At 38.1% G+C, this 22,802-nt stretch overlaps 1 protein-coding gene across 8 annotated transcripts in view; it reads left to right on the top strand.

Annotated features, from left to right (window-relative positions):
- Positions 1 to 22,802, top strand: part of Pde9 (phosphodiesterase 9) — a 404,593-nt gene that overhangs the window by 295,148 nt on the left and 86,643 nt on the right. The gene's annotated exons all lie outside the window — the stretch shown is intronic.

Genomic DNA, 22,802 nt, shown 5'->3' on the forward strand with positions numbered 1-22,802 from the left:
TCGCAATCAAAGTTCACATTTTTAGGGTTCCTATCGAAATGGGATTAGAGAAAATATTGTAGCTGTGAAAATTCTCTACAAGATTGACCTTTATGATATTTTCGTAGGTGTTACCATTTTTGAGATATAGAAATTTAAATTGGGACAATGCACTGACTATCGCCTCCTTATAAGACAATGTCTGTACTTTAAATAAAAATAACTTTAAATAAAACCCGCTTGCTTACGCCTGGGAAGTTTTTGCTGATTCTGAAACAGCAATGTTCATAGATGAGAAAAATCCAAAAACAGGAAAAAATCGCTGGAGGAATTTTTAAATAAATCGCGATAAAAGTTCACATTTTTAAGTTTATTTTGGTTTTCGTGATTTTGCTTGGAAACTGCAAGTCCTATCGGAATGAGGACGAAGGAAATGTTGTAGCTGTGAAAATTATCTACAGAATTGAAACCGCTATGATTTGTTCCTAGGTTTTACCGTTTTTGAGACATAGAAGTTCAGGTCACATTTTTGGGGGTTTTTGTTAGGTTTTTACGATTTGCTTCAAAACGGTAAGTCTTATTGAAATGGACATAGAGAAAATCTTATAGCTGTGAAAATTCTCTACAAGTTTGGCTTTCGTAATATTTTCCTAGGTTGTACAATTTTTGAGATATATAAGTTTAATTCGGGAAATTGCAGGCATGGTGTTGTTTTATAAGGAGACGTTACAGTCAGTGAATTGTCCCAGTTTGAACTTCTATATCGCAGAACTGGTAAAATCTACGAAGATAGCATAAAGGACAATCTTGTAGAGAATTTTTACTGCTACAACACTTTCTCTAATCCCTTTTCGATAAGACTTGCGGTTTCCAAGCGATTTACATAAAAATCCCTACGGCGTTTTGTTTTTTTGTTTTTGATTTTTCTCATCCATGAACATTGTAGTTTTAGAATCTGCAAAAATTTCCCAGATGTAGGCTTCTTTCATTTAAAGTTGGTTTAGGAGCACCGTGTACATCTATTGCTCTGATGGGCCACTTCCTTGCAAGGGTTTGCACCCCGTTCTGATCATATAGAGCCTAGGTAGAGATAATAATCAGCTTTTCCCTAATTGCTGAAACTGTGTATGACATGTATTCGATACTTCGGACATCAAAGATCTTGTTCGACATAATAAGAGGGGAGATGAAGTAAAAAGAATTAGTAGGAACTGTAAGCGTATAATAGATTTATTTCTGTAAGTGACGTATGAATAACATTAATAGTTATACGCCCAGTACAAAGGCGACTCAATTATATAAAACCTACTGTTTATCGGCGAGTCTGAAGAACATGTCTTAATTCACCACTTGTAAATACGTTTTATATACCTGAAATACAGTGGAAATTTCGCCGACATTACGCTTACAACTTATGGTAATTTTGCCGTTATTTTCGTAATTTACAAGGAGAGCGTATACATGTTGACGGTACGTATACGCATTAGAAGTCCCGTGTCAATGGGCCAGAAATTAAGTAGGAAAGTATAGATCGTATGCATATACTTGAACTTTTTAATTTAAGAATGAACTTTATGCTAATTCCGTTTCGAAATATTCCACATACATGTAAATGTTGTGGATTTCTTCTATTAACCAATGTTACTTATCTTTGGCTTAGTTTAGCAGATGTAACATCTTTCACTTTATTTTTTGTTTATTTTTTTTCTGTTTTTGCTTTTCTTTTTTCTCTTGCTATCTCTTATGTTAAAAAGAGAAAATCCACTTTTAGGCCAAACATTTCACACATTTTTAACATCTCTGTAGCCTTAGAAGCACAAAAAAACAGCCACAAACAAGAAGAGGAGCTCAGCAAGAATGCGAAGGCAACTTGGCGCAATGGTGTTTGTAATCAAATATGGGAAAGGTCGTTTCGCTTGTAATAAAACAAGTCGAAGAGGAAATTTTGCAAGGCAAATGAATATTTAATTTTTAATTACATTTTTACATGGCAACTGTTGCTAATGAGCTTTGGAAGTTGAGGAGAGGATGGGAGGGAACAGGAAAATATACATGGAAGTACGCAAAAGTGGAAAAGCCACAAAAATGCTCTGGATAGTCAATAGATTGGTTAGGGAGAACAGGAATTTAGTAACTGATATACATATAATATTATTTTTTTATTTTTTTTTTTATTCAGTGGAATATATTTCTATACTTTTATTTTATATTTTAAGTGTAATATACTTCCATATTTTCCATGGAAAAATAAATTTTCTTACAGAGAAATAATTACCAAAACAACAATCATTAACTTTTATATTGCATTTAATTTCTACCTTCCTTTAACTCCTACCTTTCTTCCTATATGTTTAACTCCTAACCTACGCAACCAAGGTTGCGTATAACTTCTGTCGTCACGTATACTTTAATGATTTCTTCGTCTGTTTTTCTGTGTTTATCACATCGTACAAATCATCCTAAATCGCTTTACTTCCCAATAGTTTAATAATCACATTTTCATTTTGTTTCCAAACAAGCAAATCATGTTTTCCTTTTTGATTAACTTCTTAATCCACTACAACTCTGAAATTTGATTTCCTTATTTTGATGTGTTACTATTTATATACTTTGCCACATATTGTAGTTTTGCATCTTTTTGTTTTTGTTATTTACATATAAAACCTACATATTTATTATATGACACGTACATTATATATTTTATGTACTTTTATTAATAATTGGGAAATTTGTTGGAAACGAAAAGTCAAGTAAGCAATATTTTGTTGTTTACTGCTAAAGTAACGTTTCATATTTGCTGACGTCATTGCATTACATGCCCGTAAGGATAAGAGAAAGTGGGAGAGAGAGGGTAAACAGTATACATTGTGTCAATAACAAATAAATAATACAAAAAGAATAGAAAAACAAGTAAATGAGCAGGATACAGATGATGAAGTTGATTATATGATACCCTAAAACAAAAAGGAATCAAATGTGAAAAAGTCAGTTTGAATAACAGAAAAAAATGTGGGAAGACAACTATTGGAACCCAAAATCTGGGAATTAGTGGTCAAGTGCTCCGCAAAATGGCCTTAAAAAAATTCTGTTTTAGATCGTATACGTACTGGTGGTACGTATTCGCCTTGACAATACGTATATGTACATGATGTCGGTATGTATACGTGCTAAATAACACTCGTATGCAGATGGAGTTTTCGAGAAGCAAGATTTTAAAGGAACATCACTGCTATAAGCGTGGATTTTTAAGGAAAAATTTCTAGAGGCAACATCACTGCTATAGGCTTGGATTTTTAAGGAACGTTTTCCAGAACATCACTGATATAGGCGTGGAACATTTTTTAGAGCAACATCACTGCTAGATTTTTAAGGAAAAATTTCTAGAGGCAACATCACTGCTGGATTTTAAGGAACATTTTCTACAAGCAACATCACTGCTATAGGCGTGGATTTTTAAGGAACATTTTCTACAGCAACATCGCTGCTATAGGCGTGGATTTTTAAGGAACATTTTCTACAGCAACATCGCTGCTATAGGCGTGGATTTTTAAGGAACATTTTCTAGAGCAACATCGCTGCTATAGGCGTGGATTTTTAAGGAACATTTTCTAGAGGCAACATCACTGCTATAGGCGTGGATTTTTAAGAAACATTTTCTAGAAGCAACATCACTGCTATAGGCGTGGATTTTTAAGGAACATTTTCAAGAGGCAACATCACTGCTGTAGGCGTGGATTTTTAAGGAACATTTTCTAGAGGCAACATCACTGCTATAGGCGTGGCTTTTAAGGAACATTTTCTAGAGGCAACTTCACTACAAAAGGCGTAGATTTTACAGGAAAATTTTCTAGAGGCAACATCACTGCTATAGGCGTGGCTTTTAAGGAACATTTTCTAGAGGCAACATCACTGCTATAGGCTTGGATTTTTAGGGAACGTTTTCCAGAACATTACTGATATAGGCGTGGATTTTTAAGGAACATTTTCTAGAGCAACATCGCTGCTATAGGCGTGGATTTTTAAGGAACATTTTCTAGAGCAACATCGCTGCTATAGGCATGGATTTTTAAGGAACATTTTCTAGAGCAACATCGCTGCTATAGGCGTGGATTTTTAAGGAACTTTTTCTAGAGGCAACATAAGCGTGGATTTTTAATGAACATTTGCTAGAGGCAACATAGGCGTGGATTTTTGAGGAACATTTTCTAGAGGCAACATAGGCGTGGATTTTTAAGGAACATTTGCTAGAGGCAACATAGGCGTGGATTTTTAATGAACATTTGCTAGAGGCAACACAGGCGTGGATTTTTGAGGAACATTTTTAGAGGCAACATAGGCGGGGACTTTTAAGGAACTTTTTCTAGAGGCAACATAGGCAGGGATTTTTAAGGAACTTTTTCTAGAGGCAACATAGGCTGGAATTTTTAAGGAACTTTTTCTAGAGGCAACATAGGCGGGGATTATTAAGGAACTTTTTCTTGAGGCAACATCATTTATATTTTTCACCCTTAGCATTAATGCTAACCGGGGTATATACACTTTCATACGGGCAAAATGTGCCGAATCGAAATAATGGTTTTAGATCCCAAGTATGTTTTGACGAAATTCGTTACAGACAATTTGGAGTTGATTTAGCCATGTCCGTCCGTCTGTCCGACTCGATCGGTCCACCCACACAAAATTTTGAAAAAGTTCAGTTTAGGTGCTGCTCTCGAATCGCTTTGATTTTTGTTGAAACAACTTGCATTCGCTGCCTCAATTACCACGGTAAATGTTTTGTTCAGGGCATGCCCATACTTCCTGAGAAAATGCCTGAAAGTTGCAAAAACCCCCTATGACACCGTGTGTGGGTTGGTTGGAACGGATCTGCCGATTCGGTCCAAAATTTGGCCTTCGTAATATTTTGTTCAAACTTAGTTTAGAAGTGAAAATTAGCCTTATCAGTCCACTCCTTCCGGTACCTCCCCCACTAAAGTTCAAAATTGTTCGGAAAATTTGTGCGCACGATACCTCTTGGAGGGAATGACCGATTTGGTACATACTTTACACATCCTAATATATCTACCGGATATATGTAGATCAGGTTCGAATATAGACTATATTTGTCTACTCCTTCGGGTACCTTCAACGCAAAATTTCGGATAAGCGGCCTCAAATACGACGATAAAAGTTTTTTCAGTTGTAAGTCGATACTTCTAGAGCAAACAGCCCTATGCCACCATATGTAGTGGCTTGAGAGCACGATAACTCTCAAACTGATTAACCGATTTGGTCCCAAATGTGACCTTCGTAATATTTTGTCCAAACTTAGTTTCAGTTCGAAGATGGACAATACCGGTCGACAACTTCCGGTTCTTACCCCCAAAATATAAAAGATGTCACTAAAATTGTATGCACGATATCTCAGGAACGGGACAATCAATTTGGTCCAAACTTTGGCTCCTAATGTTTTGTCCAAATTTAGTTTAACTTCTCCATAGTGGCCGATATCAATTTTCTGGTATGGTACCTCCGCCACTAAACTTCAAAATTTGTGTCTAAGTGCAGATTAGAGTCTGTTCGAATATCGTTTAAAAATTTACACCGATGCTGTTCGTTGTGGTCCTGTTAACAGCGATATTATGTATTCCGTGGACAAGTCCATGCTTCCTGGCAGACTGGTCCAAAAGTTATACGATGACCCACTGAAATGACCAGTGGGCGTGATATCTATCGAAAAGATATGACTCTCAAAGTAAGATCTACTTCCGTAACGGACTATGTCGGTCTATTTCTTCATGAACCTCCTAAGCAACACGTTTTAATCCTACTCCACATTTTTGTCAGCAAGTTCAAATGTCCTGAAAAGACCGTAAATACATTCGATATGTCCCTAGATGAAAGTTTCAATTCACATAGGCTGAGGGTATATCTCAGTCGGCAAAGCCGTCTAATACTTTTTTGCTTGTTTGTAGAGGCTTCTGCAAGTTTTATCGAAACACCCCTGATTAAAGTTTTGGAACAGAGCAAGACAAAAACTCGATGATTATAACTTTAAAATTCCCTTAAAAAGCCATTCAAACGTCTTTTTGAAAGATCACTGGAAGTGGGGTGCGTATACGTGTTATGTATACGTTTAGACGTGACGTATACATGTTGACGGCACGTATACGCATTGGAGAATAAAATACTTCCATTTTTAGAAACTATTTCCCTTGAAATTCTCCACGTTTCAAAACCCTATGGGAAATATAAACTATCCATTGCTGGGCTATAGGGTACCCTCTCTCCATAAAATGTCCTTAGTATGCTGTGGCTTTTTCGCATTCACATCCACTGCTCATAATAATAAAAATAATCATAATATTAACACATCTCCATATGTATTTGAGAAATGTGAGACTTTCTCACACACATAGTTATGAATGGCATTTGTGGAAGTTTGTAGGAAAGGTAGTTGTAACCTCATGGGGGGTATGGTTAGGTTCTTAGGTAATGTTAGTTTCTTTTAGTTAGTAGTGCTTGCTGTGGGTTTATGATGTCACTATGAAATTCTTTCGGTTTGTGTGTGAAGAAATCTTTAGAAATGTCTAGGCAAATGAAAACACAAAGCCTAGTTGGTGGAGAGGGGAAAATACCCCCGCATTGAAAATAGTTCCAAACAGGGGGTAGACGGTTGGCTGGGTAGCTAAATTCTAAAGCCAGCAGTTAGCAATGAAAACGTAGAGATTTCACAATGTTTAAGGTTCTTTCCTTACTATGTTAACAAGGCATTTAGCCAAGTCGTTGGCAAGCAAGGAGGCTGCCATTGGCGAAGTTTTGTGCACCATTCAAAGCATTTAAGGATGTCAAGTATTTTTTCATGTGCGACAAACACCAGTACCACCCGGGCAATAACAACTAAAACATGTCTATAAAATAGGAGGAGAGGAGCAAAAAAAAAACCAAACCAATGCAAAGCTTTACATTTATCAGGGTGTTTGTTTGCTTTTGAGGCAACTATGCAGGAGACGTAGAAGAACTTTGCTACGTGCGAAACATTAAGATAGGTTTCCTTCTACACCTCCTCCTCCACCTTTTTGAAAGAATGTTAAGCTTAAAGAAAATATTGACGTTTTTCTCTCATTGTTGTTAAGTGTTTGCCGCCGCTCGTATGCTACTAGATGATGCCTTAGCGGGTTCTCAATTGTGGGTTGGCTAGATTACGTTTCCTTCCTGTCATGGAATAATTTCCTAATATCTATGTAAGACACTCACGGTTTTGTGTATGAGTGCGTGTATATGTGTTTGTGTGTCAAGTATCTATGAGTATTGAGAACATTTTATCAGCAGGCCTTCTTCCCACACACACACCTAAATGTCTTACATATACAATTGTTTTTAAGTTAAACAATGGCAAAAAAATAGCTGTTAAATGCTTTGTTAAGTCACTTAGACTTTGTTTTGTTTTCATTGTCCTATTGTTCCTATTTTTTCTCTTTTGGTTTGAGAAAATTTTTTTATAACATAATTAAATGAAATAATTAAAAATAAATTATATAATTTTGAACACATGTGGCGTATACGTAGTGTCGCAGCGTGTACGTTAGAGGGAAAATAAAGAGAGGTGGTCTTGTAAGATATAAAATAATTGTTCTGTTTCAGAACCTGCAGTACTACCTACTATTTTTGAAATTTTGTTGTTTATAAATTTTTCAAAAATTTAAAAATAAATAATTTCTCAGTGTCAGATTTATTTAAGAGGTCTTTTTCACCTCCGTACGCCTATTGATTGGAAAAATATAATGCACATTTTTAAATAAAGATATGTACATGTTGACATTAAATATACGGTCGCCACGGTAGTGCAGTGGTAGGCGTACCCGATGAGTGCGTAGATTCAATTCTCAGGCAGTCAATATCAACAATTTTCAACAGTGGCATAGACCTCTCAGTGTTAGGTTGGCTTACACTTCCTGAGTAGTGTTCAGGCATATCAAAATTTTCTAAAAGTGGTGTAGAGACCCTGCAGGGGCCTTTTATACTATTGAGCTATTCTAAAGAAAACCCCTACGGAGGTCTTCAACTCTATTGAAGGCTCCTACGGGGGTCTTCTATTCTACACGAAGACACCTACGGGGGTCTTCTATTCTATAGAAGACTCCTACGGAGGTCTTCTATTCTATAGACCTATTCTATAGAAGACCCCTACGGAGGTCTTCTATTCTATTAAAACCCCCTACGGAGTTCTTCTATTCTATTGAAAACCCCTACGGAGGTATTCTATTTTATAAAAGTCCCCTGCGGAGGTCTTCTATTTTATATAAGATCCGTACGGAGGTCGCCTATTGTATAGAAGACCCCAACGTAGGTCTTCTATTGAATAGAAGACCCCTACGGAGGTGTTCTATTCTATAGCAGGCCTCTACGGAGGTCTTCTATTCTATAGCAGACCTCCAGTGAGGTCTTCGATTCTATAAAAGTCCCCTACGGAGGTCTTCTTTTCTATAAAAGACCCCTGCGGATGTATTTTATTCTATAGAAGACCCCTATGAAGTTCTTCTATTCTATTGAATACCCCTACGGAGGTATTTTATTCTATAAAAGACCCCTACGGAGCTCTTCTTTTGTATAGAAGACCCCAACGTAGGTCTTCTATTAAATAGATAATAGGGGGTCTTATATTCCCTCTTCTTCATAATGGCCTACTTTCGTGAATAGCTGAGGACTTCACGTTCACAATTGGTGTAACGCTGAGTATGACTGACCTGTTTCCATAAAACAAACTATTCTGTTGTCTATTAATCATTCAGATCCCAAAATGCATATCTATGATTTAATTAAGGCAATATACCTAATCATAGATAATCAAAGTAAACCGTTGCGTATAACTAACGGTGTAACTCATACGCCATAACATTTTCCATCAATTGTCTTTTGTTTTACAACATTTATGGTGATTATTTGAGATTAATTTGAGGTTAAAGTCATCCAAACACCGAAAACCTTTTATATTCCTCCCTACGCACTCTCTGCCTACAACGTTGGCCTTTATTAAAATAGGAATAAATTACTGTAAATAGTCAACATTATTCGGTTAATTAAGTCTTTTGTATGCGTAGTCTTATTGAAATTACTGCCGACAACAACAACAACAGTGGACAGGAGTGGACTGATAGGAAATACCACAAAAGAAACGAAAAGAGATCGAGTAGGAAAGGAGGGAGAAATAAAGAAATATTATCAATAATTAAAATTGATTAACAGACAATTAAGCGTCACTAAGGAACCTTGTTGGCTGATAGATTTAAGGAGGAAGGAGAACAAATAAAAAAAACAAAAAAAAACAATGGAAAAATTAAATATAAACTCCAACAAGGATAACAGAGATAATCCAAGAGAACTAGTATTACTACAACACTGTAATAGAGGAACGTTGGTGTAAATATATATGTAGTAACCAAGGTTTGCTTATATTGCTGCTTGGTTTTTTGTTTTGCTTTTGTTTTCCCCCCAATGGCAATGTAATGCTTGTTGATTTCACAACAAACACATCCTTTACTCTTGGATAATCCAAAAGGAAATGATTCATTTAACCTTTTTCTTTGCACATAAACACCACAGGGTTACTGCAAAACATGATGGCAAGCAAGACCACAAATAAAGACATTAAATATCATATATTAGCATTAATCAATAAGTCCTGAGGGGTCCACACGATATTTATGCCATACATAGAAGAAACAAGGAAAGCCAAGAAGAAGTAAAGCAGTAGCGGTAGGAAGCTTGGGAAAATACATCAACATTAACATGTTAATGGTTGGCAAATGGTTTGTGGGTTCACTGGAAATGGGAGTGCATAAATTCCCTTGTAAATAATCCCAAAATGAAGTTAAGGCAAAAAAACAAGAAAAAAACCGGCATGAAAAACATCAAATCATATGGAAAAGCTGTAACAACATCACTCACTCACTGACAGCACCGCCATCACTTTTGTGGCACCAAAGCCACGAAAATTTGTTTTTCCTTGCTTTTCGTTGTTTTTCTGAAGAGTTACAGGAAAACAACAACATTAGCATAAACAACATTGTATCTTATGTTACATATTAAGTCTTAGGGCAATAAATTTAACATTAAATTGTATTTAAGGATTTTTCTTTTGTAAATGAAAAATATATGTATATCAAATCTAACCCTATGGCACAACACATAACCATTATCACAAAAAAATATATGAAAAATTCTTTGGGAAATTTCTTGGAAGCCCATCACAATTCTCTGTAGAATTTTCACTTTTTGGCATATGAGAAATGCTTAATTTTTTTGTTTGTGAAAAAGTAAAGAAATTCAAATCATGCAATTAAATAGAATATTTAAAAAAAAATATATATTTTATAGTATTTTCATATACAAAAGAGTACGTCGCACAGTGGTTCAGAAACCATTTTCCTGGTCACAATTCTGTATCTTTTGAAAGGATACAGATATTTTCATAACTATTTGTTCCGATGAATCGAAAACGATCAAATTCGTTCTGGTAGTTGCAGAGGAATTCTGGGTCACAATTAAAATGCTGAGATTCTTTTTTTTCATATTTTGCATCAAAATGTTTTTTGTTTTTTTTATATTTTCTTTTCTAATTATAGTTTTTCAAATATCTATTTTTTTTAACTTCAAAAAAATGTTTATTTGAAAATTTTTGAAGGGTGAAGCTAATTTTAATATTAATTATATCCTCAGCATTTATGCTAAAATTTTGCCCGTATGAAAGTGTATATACCCTCGGGTATATACACTTTCATACGGGCAAAATTTGCCTCATCGAAATAATGGTTTTAGACCCCAAGTATGTTTGGGCGAAATCCTTTTCAGACAATTTGGAGTCAATTTAGCAACGTCCGTCTGTCGGGCTGGCTGGTGTGCCCTATAACTTTCGAACAGTGTTTTATTATTATGTTTGTATGTTCGTTCTCCTGTTCAATCTGGCTCTGGGTCTATCACCAGTTCCAGGAAGTTGGCTACTTCGATGGGATGTAACCACAGATCCACCGGAGTTAGATGAGTAGGCTTGGCGGGGCAGTTGAATAGGTGCTTAGTATCGTGCGGGCCCATGCTGCATACTGGGCAGATGTCTTGCACGGTGCGATCGATTCCCGCCCAATAGGAATTTAGGCGACTGCAATATCCTGAGCGTAATTGAGCCAAAACTACTCTGGTTTGTCGTGGCAGCTGACTCTTCAGCTGCGATAGATGGGGGATGTGCTACGATGACTGCATTCACACAATAATTGCCTATGGTCTTAGCAACTGTGTCCGTGTGAATGCTGTTCAAACCTGTCTGATATGCCTTTTAATCTAGAGGTTCTCTCTATATTGTTAGACCGTCGTCTCTAGAGCATGACTATCCTTCTTCATATGCCTGGGTGTATCGGTGGCCAGCAGATGGTGATTGGGATGGCTCTCACGGTAACACCCGAGCAAGTACTGGAACGATAGCATCTCATTATGTTGTCGTACTGGAAGAATCTTTGCCTTCTCATGTAGATGGTCCACTGTAGATTTGAGGAGGCACCCTGTTGCTGTTCTCAGGGCGGCGTTCTGACAACCGTCCATGTGGTGAACAGAGTGGCCGTCGATTTAGTGGCGGATATCTGCTTATTCCTTGCGTGGAAAAAAGTGGTAAGATCGGTTAAATAGAAGTTCAGTCTCTCACAGATGTTATCGGGGTAGGTACCTGACGCCAGGATCGTACAGTCATCCGCATACGTTACGATCTCGTTGCCGTCTGGAGGGGGCGGAATACAGGAAAGGTAGAGGTTAAACAGTTCCGGAGATATCACCCTCCTTAGGGAACTCCCTGTTTCACTCTACGGGGCTTGGATTTCTAGTTCCTGAATTCCACATACGACTGGCGACCACACATATAGTTGATTATCCAACGTTTCAGACTTGGTCGGAGGGTTGTCTGCTCGATGTCCTCGAACAGCGTGGAGTGCTTGACAGTATCAAAGGCTTTTGATAAGTCAAGCTCCACCATCACTGTTCTATCACACGGCGGTCTCTGGTTGAGTCCTTGACAAATATGTGTGGAAATGGCGTGCAGCTCAGTTGTCGTGCAGTGCTGCTTACGGAATCCATGCTGATGATCGGCAACTTGATAGCTATTTCTGATACTGGGGAGGACAAAAGCGGAATCGGCCTTCACTTTTGCTGGCATCCTTGCCTGGCTTCAGCAGCGGGACCACCCTGTCCATTTTCCAGAATTCGGGAACAATAAGGGTGGCTAGCGACAGGTTGAGAACTTTAGTGAGATACTCCACTCCAGGCTCATCCAGCTGTTTCAACATTACCATGGAAATTCCGTCAGGACCCAACGCTTTGGATGATTTAGCGTTCCTGATGGCATTCGCAACAACATCCATTGTAAACTGTGGTGGTTCATCCTAGGCAGGAAGATATCTAATGCGACGTAACACTCTTCTCTTCGCCCTGTCACTCTCGGGGTGCTCGACAAACAGTCGATTGAAGTAACTTGCACACCTCTTCGGGTCAGTCAACGTAACGTCGCCAAACGTGACTGAGGTCCTGTCATCCCTCCTTCCGGGGTTCGAGAGTGACTTAACCGTTGTCGACAATTTGCTTATACCGGCTCCAATGTTGAAACTCTTCAGATGATTTAACCACTTGTTCCGCTTATGTTCGCCGACCAGCCTGTTAACTTCCAGTGTCAGCTCCCTGACTCTGGGGTCATCGGGGTTGGTTCGGGGTTGGTTCACGCTCATTTGCTAATCCTGTCGCCTCTGCTGAGAAATTTGGTCTTACTTCGGGTATTCGACCAGCAGGTATATGAAACTCGGCCAATCAGCTTTCCCATGATTGACGAATGTGCGGCGTTCAGAGGTGATGAAATCGGGTGATCTGCTGATGGAGACAATTATGGGCAGATGGTCTGATCCAAGGGAAATGACGGGTTGCCAGGTGACGTCATTTGTCAGACCAGGTGACACGATGATTATGTCTGGCGAACTGTGACACGCTCCTTTAATTCTGGTAGAGGCGTCCTCATTGACGGACCAAACCTAGAGCTATCAATCTGCTCAGCCAGCGCTATACCTCTCTGGTCGTTTCCGAGGGCCGAATGCCAAATCTCATGGTGCGCATTAAAGTCCCCCAGGACCAGACATAATCGTTCCAAAAGCGGGCTAATGTCAGGCTTATAATCTGAGATACAGCTATTTCTCGGCGGGATGTATACGTTCAGGAGCTCTATCTAGGCAGGTGAACCCTCGAACAGCTGAACACATTCGGCCAAAAATTTGCTTTCGTAATATTTTGACCAAATCTAGTTTATTTTCGAAGATGGGCCATATCGGCCCACTTTTTCAGGTACCTAACCCACACAAGTTCGAAAATGTTCGCAAAAATTGTGCGAACGATAACATCGTGAAATTTCTACTAGACATAGATGAGGTTCCAATATGGGCTCTATCGGTCCACACCCTTGGGTACCTTCTACTCAAAATTTCGTAAAAGTTCAGATTAGGACCTACTTTCGAATTGCTTTGGTTTTTGTTATAACAACTTGTATTTGCTGCCCTCCATACAACGGTATAAGTTTCATCAGGGGTAAGTCTATATTTTCTGAGAAAATAGCCTGAAAGATGCAAAAAAACCCCTAGTGGTGTAGTGGTACAAGATAATTCTCGAACGGATCTGCCTGATCGGTCCTAAATTTGGGTTTCGTAATATTTTGTGCAAACTTATTTTAAGTTCGAAGATGAACCATATCGGTCCACTTCTTCAGGTACCTACCCAACAAAAATTCAAAAATGTTCGGAAAAATTGTGCGCATGATAACTCTTGTAGGGAGTGACCGAGTTGGTCCATACTTTACACATCCTAATATATCTACCAAATATATATCAGGTTCGAATACGGACTATATTTGTTCACTCCTTCGGGTACTTCCCACACAAAATTTGAGATATGTTCACTATAACACCAAGTCCATACTTCTTGAGAAAACAGCCCGAAAGTTGTAAAAAAAACCCTTTGGCACCATATGTAGTGGCTGGAGACCACGATAACTCCCGAACCGATTTGGTGCAAAATTTGGCCTTTGTCATATTTTGTTTTGTTCAGTTCAAAGATGGGCAATACCTGCGAACATCTTCCGGTACTTCTCCCCAATATTTAAAAAAATGTCACTAAAATGGTTGCACGGGACAACCAATTTGGTCCAAACGTTGGATCTCCTAATATTTTGTCCAAACTTAGTTTAAGTTCGAAGATGAGCTATATCGGTCCACTCTTTCCGGTACCTCCCCACAAAAGTTCCAAAATGTTCGGAAAATTTGTGGGCATGATAACTCTTGACGGGAGTAACGGATTTGGTCCATACTTTGCACATCGTGAAATTTCTACCAGACTTAGATGCGGTTCCAATATGGACTCAATCGGCCCACTCCTTCGGGTACCTCCCACACAAAATTTCGGATAAGTTCAGTTTAGGACCTGCTCTCGAATCGCTTTGATTTTTGTTGCAACAACTTGTATTCACTTCCCCCCATATTACGGTACAAGTTTCATCAGGGGCAAGTCCATACTTCCTGAAGGAGTTGGCCGATATAGCCCATCTTCGAATTTATACTATGTTTTGATAAAATATTATGAAGGTCAAATTTTGGACCGAATCGACAGATCCGTTCGAGAGTTATCTTGCGCTCCAACCACTACACAAGGTGTCATAGGGGCTTTTTGCACCTTTCCAGCCATTTCTCAGGAAGTATGGACTTGCCCCTGATGAAACTTGTACCGTCATATGGGGGGAAGTGAATACAAGTTGTTGCAACAAAAATCAAAGCGATTCGAGAGCAGGTCCCCACAAAACTTCAAAAATGTTCGGAAAAATTTTGCGCACGATAACTCATGAAGGTAGTGACCGATGTAATCTATACTTTGCACATCCTAATATATCTACTAGGTATAGATCAGGTTCGAATATGGACTATATTTGTCTACTTCTTCGGGTACCTCCCACACAAAATTTCGGATAAGTTCAGTTTAGGACCTACTCTCGAATCGCTTTGATTTTTGTTGCAACAACTTGTATTCACTTCCCCACATATGACGGTAAAAGTTTTTTCAGGGGCGTGTCCATATTTCTTGGGAAAACAGCCCGAAAGGTGTAAAAAAACCCCTATGTCACCATATGTGACGGTCGGAGAGCACGATAACTCTCGAACTGTTCAACAGATTTCGTCCAAAATTTAGTCTTCGTCATATTATATTCAAACTTATTTTCATGGCAATACCGGTCCACAACTTTCGGTACTTCTCCCCAATATTTAAAAAAAATTTCACTAAAATGCTAGGACGATATCACTTGAATGGGGCAACCAATTTGGTCCAAACTTTGGATCTCCTAATGTGTTATCAAAATTTAGTTAAACTTCTAAAATGGCCCATATCGGTCCTCCCTAATGGTACCTGCCTCTCACCTTTCCCTTTCCACCTTCAACGGAACCTCAGAACCAAATTACAGTCAATTTAGGCCGAAAATGTAGATAGAAACTTTAAAATACCTGAAATCTAGTGGTACCGCTATATAAGGGCTATACTAAAACCTGGACCTATGTTCATAATTTTTGGTGGGAAAGTTTCTGTACCATTGGGAACTCCAAATGCTAAGTTACAGCCAATTCGGGCTTAAAATGAAGATAAAGTCCTCATCCTGAAATGTGGTGGTACCGCTATATGGGGGCTATATCAAAACCTGGACCTAGGTTCACAATTTTTGGTAGAGAAGTATCTGCACCATTGGGAACTCTAAATGCCAAGTTACAGCCAGTTTGTGCTAAAAATTAAGATAAAATCCTCAAATTGCCTGAAATCGGGTGGTAGCGCTATGTGGGGGCTATACCAAAATCTAGACCTATGTCCACAATTCTACCTAAAAATTAACACAATATCATTTATAGTTTCCGAAAAATATCTATTTCTTTCTCCACAAAATTTCCAAAAATTACATATCCGAATTTTCGTATAAGTAACGCCTTTAATCATACGCACCCCTATACAAGGTGGCGCAAAAGTAATCTTCCTATCAGAAAATGCTATAAATTTTGCTATTGGCCCCTAATGTCAGTTCTGTTTTGACATTTGTGTAGTAAACACATGCGAAATACACGTTGGTAAACAATGTTACGCTACACTGCTCCAGAACGCGGAATATTGGTGACTATTTATTTGACCAATAATCGATCGGTGACTTTGGCACAACGTGAATTTCGTCGCAGATCGCCTGATTTGACCGATCCAGACTTCTTTTTGTGCGGCTTTTTGAAGTCGCGGGTTTATGTCAACAAGCCTCAGACTCTTTCAGTGCTTAAAGACAATAACCGTCAAGAATGTGAGGACCTATCGCCGGAAGTTTTGGCCAAAGTGATAGAAAATGCCATAAAAAGGGCTCAAATGACAATAAACTGTGGCGGCGGCCATTTATCTGACATCATATTCTCGACTTGATGAAAAAAAAAAATAAAAGACCAAATAAAAATAATCCACAAGAAGAATCAAAGTTTTTAATTTTTTTAACTACAGCCAAAAAACATCGGAAGTTTACTTTTGCGCCACCTTGTACAAATAATAGAAATATAAATCATTCAAGCAAAATTAGTATATCTGCAGGCCAAATCGATCTAAATATAGTTTACTCTGCTCTTGATAGCATAGACTGCTCTCTTAAAATAAAAAAAAACTTTTTTTTTGTAAATTGATGCGTATAAGTAGCGTCGATAATCATACGCTCCCAGAAAGTTTGAAGATATTTAGATTCAGTCATAAATCTAATTTAACTGAACTTATGTAGTGTGGTACGCTCTACTTTATTCAAACCATTTTTTAATGCAAATGAACTTCAGGAAGGCTAATATCGTCATCGACAAAGAATGAGGATAATACCCCCTCCTCCTGATTTCTCTTTTTACGTTGATATGCAAACATTCTTTGCTAATGCTGAAAATAAAACATAAGTAGTTTATTGTGATGCTGCAGCAAGACAAGTAGAGAAATGGAAGACAAACATAAAAACAACAAATCTGAATACTAAGGCCATCTAATTAATTACAATCCATTAATTAATTAGTTTAGTTACGCTTTGAGTATGGATGAATAAAACTGAAGTAGAGAATGGAAAAAAGCGAGTTGCAAATACCCCACAAGGGAAAGAGGCAAAGCACTCAATGCCATTGTCTTTTGTGTGAGATGTTGTTGGTATTCTGCTTTATTCAGCAACACCTACAAGCTGTGGAAACGTTTTTGGTTTTGTATTGAAAATGTTTAACAAAGGAGGAAACTTTCAGCCACCCATCCAATGTGGGTGTTTAAAAGTGCTATGTGTCAGTTGCACACACACACACACACACAAACATTGAATAAATTGCACAAAGTCCTCCCAATAAAGTTACATTACATTTACTTTTAAGACATTACAAAAGCCCCTTTGTAACATTTCAATTTTGCATGCCTGTTTGTGTTATGCCTTTAAGCTTTTAAATTAATAGCAATTGATCGTTTAAATATTCATTAAATATTGATAGCTGGCTGCTGACTTTGATCAAAGTGGGGGCTAGAAGAAAAGTCTTTTGATTGTGCGCTGGGGGTGTTGGGCCATATTTCTAGTAATTGAAAATTATAATATGAAGTAATATTTACTAGGACATTTGATATGCTTTTGTAGGCTATGCACCCTGCAGTGTTGTTGAAATTTGTTTAAGGTTCGTATTAGTAATGTTGTTAATCGCACGTTGCCTTGATGAATAACGGAAATTCTTAAAGTTGTTTAAACGGAGTAAAATTTATGGTGTTATTAATATATATTAGAGGAATATTTTTCCGAATAACTTAAAGACTTTATAAATTTTTTTACTTTGTAAAGGAAATGACGTAGGGTATGGAAGATACCAAGCAACGGTCCTGACCGGTTTAAACATGGCAAAGCCCAGGATTTATCTTGGTCCCTCTTTCATCCCAAGTGGACCTCCTGGGGACCTGCCTTTAACACCCGTTAAAGGTAGTGACCTAACATGTGCCGCGCGTTCACCCTTAATAACGTTAAAAACTTGGGTTTGGGCGTCGGGTTAGTAACCCTCCCCTAGAAAAAACAGCCTACTATGAAAAAAACGAAAGAAAAGAAAAACAAACCCCTCTAAAGTTGACGAACCCCGCAAACGTTTTAAGGACCATGATCTGCGAATCTGCACCTGGAATGTTCGCACTCTTTATAGAGAAGGTGCAGTCTTCGCATTGGCAGACGTACTTGAAAAGTACAAGGCCGATATTACTGCCATACAGGAAGTACGATGGATTGGGAAAGGCGTCACAACAACACCTAAAGGTGACGCACTGTATTAAAGCTGCCATGACATGACTTTGGTTGCTGATTTGTAGTTAGTCGGAGACTAAAACATCTGGTATCCTGGTTCACCCCAGCGAATGAAAGACTTGCTGCAATTCGAATAAAAGCTAAATTCTTCAACATCAGCTTTATTTGCGCTCATGCTCCCACTGAACAAAAGGACGAACAGACCAAAGATATATTTTACGAGCGCTTAGAAGAAACATATGACCGTTGCCCTGCCCATGACATTAAAATCATTCTAGGCGATTTTAATGCCAAAATTGGAAAGGAGAATATCTTTGGCCCAACAGTCGGGAAATTCAGTCTCCACAGTGAAACATCTGACAATGGTATGAGGCTGATAGACTTTGCAGCTGCAAAAGTTGGTATCTGTTGGTATCCAATGGTAGTTAGCAGTACCAGATTTAATCATCTCTATATTCATAAGGGCACCTGGCTATCTCCAGATCAAAGAACAAGTAATCAAATTGATTATGTCGTGATAGATAGCAGACATTCATCAAGCGTGTTGGATGTACGATCGTTCCGAGGCGCATACATTGTTTCGGACCACTACCTTGTTGCAGCAAAGGTACGCACCCGCTTAAACGTAGCAAATAAAGTACGAACAGAACAACACGAAAGTTAGACATCGGTAAGCTGCAATCACAACAGATAGCCACAGCATATTCCACTCAACTAGCCCAATTGCTTAATCAAAGCACTCCTCATCCCGATAACATATCAGCGCAATGGCAAAGCATTGTCCACTCCATGCAAACAGCCGCAAAATCCATACTTGGATACCAGAGACCTCTACCAAGGAATCCATGGTATGATCAGGAGTGTCGTGCTGCCACCGAAGAGAAAAATGCGGCATATAGGGCTACTTTACAATCCGTAGCAACGCGTAGCGCACGAGAGAGATAAAGGGAGAAACGTCTTTTCCGCAGAAAAAATAGAGAGATGAAAAACGGGAGTGTGAAAAAATCGAGATGTACATGTGCCAGAATGAAGTCCGAAAATTCTTCCAAAGAGTCAAGCATCAAACTGATGGCTTTGGTACAGGCCAACTCCTCCTGTAGAGACCAGCAAGGTAATTTGGTAACTGATACAGATAGTGTACTCAGGATATGGAAAGAACATTTTTCCAAACTGTTGGTATCCAATAGTAGCGAAGTCGACGAAGATACCACAGACCCAATCCCAGAAGATGGTATTGAATGCATACCGCCCAGCCAAGATAAGGTAAAGTCGGCAATTAATCGGCTGAAGAATAATAAGGCAGCAAGAGCCGATGGCTTACTAGCCGAGTTGTTCAAAACCGGAAGCAACACGCTGATAAGGTGTATTCATCAGCTAGTTAGCACCATCTGGCAGGAAGAACGGAGTACCCGACGATTGGAACCTGAGTATCCTGTGCCCCGTCCACAAGAAGGGAGATAAGACTGTATGCTCTAACTATAGGGGCATAAGTCTACTCCCTATTGCCTACAAGATCGTGTAAGGGATATTGTGCGAACGACTAAATCCTATGGTCAACGAGATAATTGGACCATACCAATGCGGCTTTAGACCTGGCAAGTCCACCATTGACCAGATATTTACCCTGCGGCAAATCCTGGAGAAGACCCAAGAGATGCAGATTGACACCTACCACCTTTTTGTCGATTATAAAGCAGCCTTCGACAGCCCGCTGCGTTCAAAGGTATTCCAAGCCATGTCTGAATTTGGTATCCCCGCAAAGCTCATCCGTCTTTGCAAAATGACTTTAACTGACACGAGGTCCTCGGTTAAAATAGGAAGGAACATATCCGAAGAGTTTGGAACCAAAGGAGGTTTCCGACAAGGAGACAGCCTTTCGTGTGATCTCTTTAACATCCTGCTAGAAAAGATTATACGAGAGGCAAACGTCAAAAGAAGTGGCACAATCTACACCAATAGTCACATGTTACTTGCTTATGCTGATGATATTGACATCATGGGCCGATCGGTAAAAGAAGTAACTGATACCTTTATAAACGTCGAAGGAGAATCTGCTAAAGTGGGTCTGGCGGTAAACGGTGAGAAGACCAAGTTGATGGTGTCGACGCGCAATGCGTCCATTGAGCTCGGACCGACTGTGGAAGTTGCTACCTATAATTTTGAGGTATTTAAAGACTTCGTCTACCTCGGCACCTCCGTAAACACAACAAACGACATCAGTTGTGAAATAAAAAGAAGAATTGTATTGGCCAACAGATGCTACTTTGGTTTAAGTAAGAAGTTTAAAAACAAAGCCACATCTCGTCAAACAAAAATAACGCTCTACAAAACACTGATACTACCCGTGCTGATGTATGGCTTCGAAGCCTGGGTACTTGCGCAAGCAGACATGGCAGTGCTTGGTGTGTTTGAGAGAAAAATTCTTCGAAAGATCTACGGACCAATCTGCGTTGACGATGAATATCGACGTCGCATGAACCACGAGCTGTATCTGCTATACAACGACATCAATACTGTAAAACGTATCGAGATGCAGCGATTGCGTTGGCTAGGCCATATCATAAGAATGAGCGATGATGAACCCGCTAAAAAGGCGTATAAATACGGAGCGCTTGGCGGTGCACGCAGAATTGGCAGGCCAAGGAATAGATGGCGCAAACAAGTGGATGATGAGATGAAAAGGTGCGGTATTCCAGAGTGCGAAGCAACAAATTGAGAGGAATGGAGATCTTTTCTTAGTTCGGCCTATGGAACAAATGTTCTGTAATGGGCCAGCTAAGTAAGTAAGTAAAGAAAATAATAGGTGGCGTATAAGTAAAGTCCGCTATACGTCCGTATAAACATGATTATTTTTCTATACAAATTAACAATAATAATATTGCTATTGGAGGGTTTTATTACCCACTAGTTATTACTCTGTAGGTCCTTAAAAATACTTTTAAATAATACTTTTAAAAATCCTTGAAAAATTACATTTAAAAATACATGTTTATTACTCTGCTTGTCCTTGAAAAAATTAAATTTAAAAATACATGTTTATTACTCTGAATGTCCTTGAAAAAATTACATTTAAAAATCCACGTTTATTGCTGAGTTGGTCCTTGAAAAAATTACATTTAAAAATCCACGTTTATTGCTGAGTTGGTCCTTGAAAAAATTACATTTAAAAATCCAAGTTTATTGCTGAGTTGGTCCTTGAAAAAATTACATTTAAAAATCCACGTTTATTGCTGAGTTGGTCCTTGAAAAAATTACATTTAAAAATCCACGTTTATTGCTGAGTTGGTCCTTGAAAAAATTACATTTAAAAATCCACGTTTATTGCTGAGATGGTCCTTGAAAAAATTACATTTAAAAATCCACGTTTATTGCTGAGTTGGTCCTTGAAAAAATTACATTTAAAAACCCAGGCTTATAGCTGAGTTGGTCCTTGAAAAAATTACATTTAAAAATCCATGTTTATTGCTGAGTTGGTCCTTGAAAAAATTACATTTAAAAATCCACGTTTATTGCTGAGATGGTCCTTGAAAAAATTACATTTAAAAATCCACGTTTATTGCTGAGTTGGTCCTTGAAAAAATTACATTTAAAAATCTACGTTTATTGCTGAGTTGGTCCTTGAAAAAATTACATTTAAAAATACACGTTTATTGCTGAGTTGGTCCTTGAAAAAATTACATTTAAAAATCCACGTTTATTGCTGAGATGGTCCTTGAAAAAATTACATTTAAAAACCCACGTTTATTGCTGAGTTGGTCCTTGAAAAAATTACATTTAAAAATCCACGTTTATTGCTGAGTTGGTCCTTGAAAAAATTACATTTAAAAATCCACGTTTATTGCTGAGTTGGTCCTTGAAAAAATTACATTTAAAAATCCACGTTTATTGCTGAGTTGGTCCTTGAAAAAATTACATTTAAAAATCCACGTTTATTGCTGAGTTGGTCCTTGAAAAAATTACATTTAAAAATCCACGTTTATTGCTGAGTTGGTCCTTGAAAAAATTACATTGAAAAATCGACGTTTATTGCTGAGTTGGTCCTTGAAAAAATTACATTTAAAAATCCAGGCTTATTGCTGAGTTGGTCCTTGAAAAAATTACATTTAAAAATCCATGTTTATTGCTGAGTTGGTCCTTGGAAAAATTACATTTAAAAATCCACGTTTATTGCTGAGATGGTCCTTGAAAAAATTACATTTAAAAATCCACGTTTATTGCTGAGTTGGTCCTTGAAAAAATTACATTTAAAAATCTACGTTTATTGCTGAGTTGGTCCTTGAAAAAATTACATTTAAAAATCCACGTTTATTGCTGAGTTGGTCCTTGAAAAAATTACATTTAAAAATCCATGTTTATTGCTGAGTTGGTCCTTGAAAAAATTACATTTAAAAATCCACGTTTATTGCTGAGATGGTCCTTGAAAAAATTACATTTAAAAATCCAAGTTTATTGCTGAGTTGGTCCTTGAAAAAATTACATT

Source organism: Musca autumnalis, unplaced genomic scaffold, assembly GCF_047663935.1.
Source record: "Musca autumnalis isolate F117 unplaced genomic scaffold, ASM4766393v1 scaffold_3, whole genome shotgun sequence".
Classification (NCBI taxonomy): Eukaryota; Metazoa; Arthropoda; class Insecta; order Diptera; family Muscidae; genus Musca; species Musca autumnalis.